Raw genomic sequence first — 8,973 nt, 5'->3', positions numbered from 1 at the left:
AATCCAGTCTAAAGCGAGATAGGGGCATTGATCTTATTCAGATCCTGCCATATTAGTTTATGTGTTGTTATTAATTTTCCTTGCCGCAGTATATTTTAAGACCTGAAAGCTATGTTTAGCTCTACACTCTGGAAACACATGGGGTGTGATGGCACACATAGATGGACAGGAAAACTGTGAACATCGTATTAACCTTATGATCAATGAAGCAGCGGGACTGAATTAGGATACTTGGGAATTAGGATACAAGGGATGATAGAAGCAGATGAAGTTCGCTCATGTAATTGCATTGAGTAAGTAATTCATAGAGGCCGGGAACAAGCCCTTGGTTACACATGACGAGTTTTACCAATAAATACCAATCAATAGCGATCTCCATCACCAGAACCTGATCAGATGTTAATGTCTTTCATTAATTGCGACTGAATTTTGTGAATCATTTAAAGTTGCGTTACATCTGGGTGGGGTCCAAAAGAGTGTTATGGTTCATTGGCCTTCATAAATCAAAGTATTGTGTGCAGGAATTGGTATTTTATGTTAAAGCAATATAAACATTTTTCAAGCCATATTTTGTGTATTTTGTTTCGCACGTTTCGTCATCTGCTATAGGGAAAGCAACAATAAGATTGAAAAGGTGAAAGGAGAATCTACAAGAATTTTCGGGACTGGAGGATAGATGATTAGGTTAGGACAGTTTCCCCCACAACTTCGCAGAATGCCGGGAGATTTGACAGAGGTATGTTAAGATATGAATGTTTTCACCCAGAAGGTCACGAGAGTGAGTGGCCAGCGTAAGGTACTGGGTGCGGGTGTCATTCACGCTGAATATTACGATTATTAAAATTGAGTGCAAAGCAGTGACTGAACCTGAATAATGATATCTTTCGCAGAATAACTGGGCATGATACATTGATGGCGCTCAGATGGATGTAAACAATTGCACACAATATTTTGTGGCAACTGAAGATTTGTTTAATCATTACCCAAATTGGCTCTTTTTAGGAAATGAATGACATTGGCTTTAAAATCCTGCATCTGGTTTCATTCTTCGGTGATGCAGATGTGGTTTATCTGTTGAGCACTGGAGGCAGAAGTGGACGCCAGGGACTACTTGAAGCGGTAGTCGTTTACGAGTCAACCAGAAAAGTCTGCACCAGCTTGGATTGCAGTGCAGAGCACTGAAATGCTTCATAAACACAACACGTCACGGTTCAGCTACAGAAAGTAAAGGGCCACGCAAGTTTCCGGCTTGAGTCCTTCGTCAATATCCAAAGAAAAACCAGGTTGGCGCCTAACTATAACAAAGATGGATGCAGTAGAGGAGAGGAGGGAAGAAGCGGGAAAGGATTTGCACAGGCATACAGGAAAGAGGGTGGAGGGGTATATGGCTGCGAGAGCAGGACACTGAAAAGTGACGGAAGAAATGAGTAGCCCTCTGAATGGAGAGAAAAGTGAGTTGGAGGAAATGAGCCAGAGGGATGGGAAAAGAGTGTGAGATGGGAAGGGAAATAAAGGAACATGGAGCAGAATATTAATACTATGTGGTCAAATCGAGGATAAATTTCATTAATTCATAATTTCTTCAATTTGAATTCAAAAGTAGCTAAAATTCAATACATATCTGAATATTTATGCCGAATAACTACAGCTCGAGGAATACTTTTGACCTACAGATTTCGTTACTCTACTGAAAACAACGAACATTTTCACAGTCGAGTCTTGGTGTCTGTTCTTGTGATCCCAGCCATTTCTTAAAGTGGAATATATGTGCCCCATCTCCTTTCCTATGAATTTGTGTTCCCAACCCACTTTGTCCAGTCGATTAATAAGGAAGAAAAGTTGGTCGGATCTCTCCTCTGTCCAAGCATGAGATGATAGTCACATTTAGGCCTGCCCTCCCATGTTAAAGCCTGGTATGAACGCTGAAAGGGCATTACAATAATACAAATGAAAATAGCTGTAGATGAATAAAACAGTGTTTAATGTCAAATGTTGAAATAAACTCAAAGTTTTTTTTTGTTTACATCTCACTGTTCTTTTGTCGTTCAACAACGATTATCTGGGCCCAAGATGATGGTGCCTGGGGGAGAAGTGCCCACAAATGCTGCAGACTATTGGAGACTAGTGGTCAAAACACTCACAGCAGGCTACGCACTGCTGGAGACTGGCAGATGAGATCAAAGTTTCAGAAGCGGGAGTCAAAATGGTGCTGAGGGCAAACTCAAAGTTACTAAAAAAGCAATTATCGAGCAATCGAGTTCTAATCCCAGACACAGGGCCTATGCCCCCACATTTCAATGTGGATGAACAAGAACACATCTCTACTTATCCCATTTAACAGCATTTGGTGGATTTCTGGCTACTCCTTGGTGATTCCCGTATTCCACCCGTTGCATCTAATGTGTTGCGGGGACGCAGTCTTTGCCATTCACTTTCTCCAGGTCTTGACTTTCATGTTGCAATGTTACTCGAGGTGATTAACATACATGGTACATTGACTGTTCTCAGATTCCTTTGCGATGGGGAACAGGCTTCTTGTGATCTACCATCCATAATGTGGTAGAAATCTATTGTATTCCTGCCCAGCCTTTTTGCTCCGATTTAAAAAACACAGTCAGTTCCCTCTCTACGTATCACAGAAACAATGCCACACATTTTTTTCTCCAGGCATTTCTACTTTTCATCCTATTCAGTATCATTGCTTTCTTTCTGTGGTGTGATGTCCAGAACTGCAGGCACAATCTCAATTGTGACCTAATCAAACACTAGGTGAGTTCTGATGAGGTAATGGTGTTTGTGTTATTTAGAGCTATCTGTTAGACACATAGCAGACACAGCACATGTGAGAAAATCTCCAAACTATTGCAGCATTGACATGAGGCTGCGGATTTAAAATATTTACAATGGAATGTAGACAAGTCCTGAATGCACGAGGCCCCGCAGGTTTCTGGTACTCGAATAATTTAGAAGATGAATGTGTCACTGTTAAGATGAATATTTTTTGTTTACATCTAACTATTCTTGTTTTGTCGTTCAACAACGATTATCTGGGCCCAAGATGATGGCGCCTGGGGGCGAAGTGCCCACACAGGCTGCAGACTGCTGGAGACTTGTGGTCAAAATACTCACACCAGTCTACGCACTGCTGGAGACTGGCAGATGAGATCAAGGTTTCGGAAGCGGGAGTGATAATGGTGCTGAAGGCAAAAATGGATCCAGAAGGGCACTTCATGATGTCGGAGATTGATAAAATGGATTGCGTTCCTGATGGGACAAAGGGGAAACGAAGTACAGTGCGGGTGCAGAGGCAACGGGAGGGTGGGAAGCCGAGCCGAGGACACAAGTGATTCTAAATGGGTATGTTTCTCTTCTGTTTTTTTTTGTCTATCGGCAGAGGACGCCGGGGAATGTAAATGGCGAATATTTGTTTGCCTTATGGCAGATGAAATGCATATTCGTGTAGAATTACAGGGCCTTCCATCATGTTTGAGGCAAAGACAATATTTCCCCTTTATTTGCTCCTGTACTCCAGAGCTTCAAATTGAAATAAAACAATTCATATGTAATTAAAGTGAAAATTGCACGTTATTTTAATACTTATTTGTACATATTTTTGTTTGAACGTGAAGAAATTATAGGACATTTAATAAAGGGACCCTTCGTCGAGGGCACCATACTGTTAGCCACATTTGGTTTCACAGGGGTTTGTGATTCTCAGATATATGTACTTGCTTCTTTGGTGCAGGTTTAAGGGAATCCGGCATGCTTCTAAACTTGTGATAATCTTTTGAGTTGCTAGAGGCTATTTTTAAAATTAGGGAACCAGAGTTGTTCCAATGCTAGTCACAGAAGCCATTATGAGGCTGAAACACAGGAGTAGAATAGTAAGAGACATCACCCAAACCTTAGGATGGCCGAAGTCAACAGGTTGGAACATCATAAAAATAAAGAACATTGTGGTCAACTCAGTCATCAGAGAGAGGTGGTTGTCCAAGGAAGGCATCCACCCCTGATTACAGAGGAATCCTCATCACATGAATATTCCCCAAATGACTGTGGGGCACACCAGAAACACTCTTCATGAGGTAGCTGTGTATGTGTCAATAACTACTGTCCACAGAAGCACAGAGGCTGCATTGCAATATCCAAATCATTAGATAATCAGTGAAACAGGATGTCCACATCACAATTTACCAAGAAGTATAGAAAAGAGTCTGCAGAATTCAGAAAAATGTCCTGTGGAGAAATGTGTCTAGGATTAACCTCTATCAGAATGACGGCACGAGCAAAGTGTGGAAGCATTATAGAACATACAAGTTTCAAAGAAACCACTTCAGGTGTGAAACACGGCACTGAAGATGTCATGGCCTGGTCATTTATGGTATGAAAGGTACTAACACAGTTATCTTCATTGATGATGTGACTGATGAATGCAGTAGTGCAGTAGCAAAATATATTCTGATGAGTCAAAAAATAACTTAACTGCTCAGGTTCAGGCAAATTCCTCCAAACCCATTATATACCTGGACAACGATCACAAACATTATGCAAAAACAACAAGGGAGATTTTCAAAACGAAAACAGGAAACCAATTGAGTGGCCTAATCAGCCAATAATCTCAACATGCATTCCAGATGTTAAGGTGGGTCTGTTTCTGTGCTGTAATTTTTCTATGGTTTTATGCTGAAGAGAAATCTTAAGTGAACAAGCCACCAAAGCAAGAAGTAGCTGCGGATGGCTGAGACGAGATCTGGCAGAACATCAACTGAGAAGATTCTCTGTTCCTGTTGATGTATTTGAATCACAGACTTCAAGATGTCGCTACATGCAAGGGATATACAACAAAATGCTAAACATGACTGCTTCAATCTACATACCATTGCCCTGTCCCAAGTGTTTTGGTGCCCCGAAATGAGCCAACTATGCAAAAAATGTGCTGGAGTTCTCTTTTAATCCTAAATGTATACAAATACCATTTACAAAATCACAGGAATGCGAAATTTAATGACATGTGAATTATTTGATTACAATTTTAAAAATGTGAAGTCCAAGGGAAAATGAAGGAGACTCTTGTCTTTTTCTCCAAATATTATGCAGGGTACTGTACATTTCTTTTGTATTACTTCATCATAAATCTGTTGTGATATGATTTGATCTGAAATGTTATCCAACATTAGCTTCTGTGGGGGTGGCAGTTAAACTGGCTATTGTTAAATATTAAGGGATATTTCGGTCTGATCCGAGGAAAATTTAGATTTCCTGTTTGCATTATCCTTGTGTAAGATGTGCACTTTCAAACATTATGCTGTTCTGTCCAGTTCAAGGTTGCAGTCACTGCAAAATGTTTGTTGCTGCTTGTTGCTAGAGATCAATAACTAAACAGAAGAAAAGGCAGGACCAGTTCTGGAAAATAGAACTGCTCGTTTAGAGTACATGAGATGCATCGTCTGTTGAGCAGAGTCAATCTGTTTCAGAAAACACCCTCCTTTTGTTCTTTAAGAGATTTACCATTAATATACTCGTGTGGGAAGTACGTGAACTCTAGTACTTCCTGCTTTGGACACTGCAATGCTTATGTTTTATTCTTCAAACCTTTAGTTGAAAAGGTGGGGTTAAAGATGTCCAAAATGGAGGCCAAACCTTCCTGCATCAGTGGAGCCATTGGGTATAAATGTTGTACCAAAATGTGGTTTGGGCGCATTGGAAGTATTGCAAACAATTCTGGTTCACTCATTGGAACAAGGATATGCGGATTGCAAGGTTCAGAAGGATGTTATCTATATTATCCATTATTAGCTGTGAGCACATGTTGGACATACACTTATTATTGTTTCTGGATCATCAGAGAAGAACAATGGATGTGCCTAAAATTGTGAAAAGCATCTCATTTAAAAAATACTGTCGTTTACCTCATGCCATTCCTTCAGCAATAGACTGGAAAAAATTGACTTTGGCATTTGGATTAAATGTCTGGAGTAGAACTGGGAAGATTCAGAGATCTGCAAGCAAACAAACATATATCAGCATATCGCTGTTTCAGGGGAGAAGGCAAATAAAAGAGAAACATGTCTCATACCACAATGTCAGGTGCTTCCTGCCAGCTGAACTGCAAAACAAATTTTACTGAGACTTTTAAAGTGCACTCCATAATGGTTTGGAGAAACACACAATTTTATTTGTTTATTTTCTTCTGTGATCCACAGTTTTACATTTGTAATCAAACAATTCACATGTGATTAAAGTGCACATTCCTGATTTTATTAAAGAGTATATGTGTTCATTTCATTATGATTATGTCAAAATTACAGCATATTTTCTTCATAAACTCCTCATTTCAGTACATGATTCAGTTTGGGTCATGGCAATAATATCCATGTTAATGTTGTCAGTCTGGTACTTTGTTTTGACTCCCTTGCATGCATGAATTGATTGCTTGAGTTCTGTGATTCAGGGACATCACCAGGTGCAGAGATCATCTCCGTTGATGCTCTGCCAGCCCACGACTGTGGCCATCTTCAGCTCCTACTTCTGTTGGGGGCGACTCTCCTGATATTTTCTCTTCAGGACTGGCATAGCATGCTCAATTATCTTTTGATTCATGACCCAAGTGAGAAGTTTCCATTTCTTAGCTTTGAAAAAGCCATTTGTTGCTTTAGCAATATGTTTGGGATCAGTGTATTTCGGTAGGACCATTGAATGAGTATGCAGGCATTTGCTCGAACGTGAGCAGATAGGATGTTTGAAGTACCTCAGAATTGATTTTGCTATTGCAATCAGAAGTTATATAATCATTAAAGGTAACATTGGCAGTTCTTGTGCAGCCATAAATATCCAGCCCATAACACCCCCATCACCATTTTTCACAGATGAAGTGGTTTGATTTAGATTTTGGGCAGTTCCTTCATGCCTACACAGTTTGCACTTGCCATCCACCTGAAACAGTTAATCTTTGTCTCCTCTGACCAGAAGACCTATGCACAAATTTTTACTGGCTCTTTTGTATACCTTTTGGCCAAATGTAAACTGGCCATCCTGTTTCAGTAATTAATTAATGGTTTGGATCTTGCAGATTAACCTCTGTGTTTCTTTTCATGAAGCCTTCTGTGAACAGTAGTCATTTACACCTGTCTCCTGAAGTGTGCTTCTGCTCTTCCAGACAGGTGTTATGAGAATTCCTGTGTTATTAGATTGGTTGCCTTTCTTGGCCTCCCATCTCTTTGTGATTACTATGCCGCCACAGTGCTCTTTCTTCTTAATGATGTTCCAACAGATGATTTGGTAATCCTAATCTTTGGTCGATATTCCTTATCATTTCTGTTTATTTATCCATCTGCTAATGGCTTCTTTGAATATCATTGGCATAATTCTGGTCCTCATGTTCAAGATTGCATTGTGAATTGTCCAATTACACATTTAAATGATTTGAAAAAATAGATAGAAAAATAGCGGCCAATGTATGTGCCACTAACTATTGTAAGTTTTAAGATATTAGGTGCAATGCTAAAAAATTACTATTTTGGAAGCACATCTCCAGTTGCTTGAAGAGAAGACAAGTTAAAGGTCATTGGTATTGAAAAACTATGATTTCTACAAACGTGTCAGTGATTCCAAAACCATGCGGAAAATATGAGGCAAGGTTATTTTCAAGTAATTCTGAGTGTGCCTGTTCAGCTAATATATCACCACAATGGAAAAATACCAGATGCTGGTTGCAGTGTGAGTAGAATAAACACATATATCTGACAATAGACAAAGTGGTCAATCCAAATAGGAAAATGCAGCAACAATACCGAAAATGAATTCCTGTCTGAAAGATGTATCTGTGTGGTCACAATAACACACAGACTACGGCACGTTGAGGACAGAAGAAGGATTAATGAAATAAAACATCACTCAGCAAAAGATGTCTTGGTGAATATAAATGAATGCGTTGTAAAAAAAAATAAACTGAATCTCTGAGTCAACCTCAAGAGGACAGTTTCTCTAATGTCTGTATCACTAAAATATGTTTTTTTATTGTTAGCCTGAACTGTTTTTGCTCAGTCTTCTATAAAGTGTAATTCACAAAAAGCAAACGAAGAATCACGTATTAAACATCATTCCAAAAGTTAACATGACCTTCATGTTTGTGTGTTCTCTTTTATAAATTTATCCACGATGCAATGATTGAACATTATCTTCCTTTCCCAAGTTGATTAGCTTTTTTGCATTCACCACTGATGTTATAAATTGACATTTGTTTCCTTAGAAATACTCTATCTGCTCAAATACTTACTAAGATTTAGCTCCTTGTAATGCAGATAGTCTTTCATGAAATTAATATAACAATACTGTTTCTGCGAAAGTATCATTAATGCAGTAGACATTGCGGTTGGAAGAGGAGATTTGTGTTCATGATTGCATTTGGAAAAACACCCAGAGATTTGGTTGACCCTACTGGCCAGTGAGGAGAAAACAAAACCATTGCTTTTCTGAAAGGTTGGAATAGAATCCGATTGGAAAAGGGAAAGGTGAAAAGTGGTGCCGATTGAATTGGAAGAGTCACTGTTGACTGTAGCTAAGACACAGGCTGAGATATTTCCCACAATATTTATAACATACTTTTCTTTCACGACTTCTTTTCTTTCCCAATATTGTTCAGCTACTGAACATACCTCTTTCATTTTCATTTCATTCCCACTTTCACTGAGAGGATATTCTGTTTCAAGAAAATCAAAATAATCTGGGAATAATTTTCATCTACATTCCTGATGGTTGATCACATATTTTGTGATGCAACAGTGAATTCATAACTTTCAGTATCTAAACACTGCTCCCATATGCATTGAATGGACCATCTATTCATTCTATAGTGTACACAGTCTGTCTTACTATGAACATTCCTTACCTTCTGTCTCTGCTCCCGTTACCCTTTCATTTACCTCAGCACTAGCTCGTATCCATTCACTGTCAGCACTATTGTTGGAGGAAGTG

The sequence above is a fragment of the Narcine bancroftii genome, chromosome 2 (genome assembly GCF_036971445.1).
Source record: "Narcine bancroftii isolate sNarBan1 chromosome 2, sNarBan1.hap1, whole genome shotgun sequence".
Lineage (NCBI taxonomy): Eukaryota > Metazoa > Chordata > Chondrichthyes > Torpediniformes > Narcinidae > Narcine > Narcine bancroftii.
The sequence above is the reverse complement of the archived record's forward strand: the minus strand, read 5'-3'. Positions refer to the sequence as shown.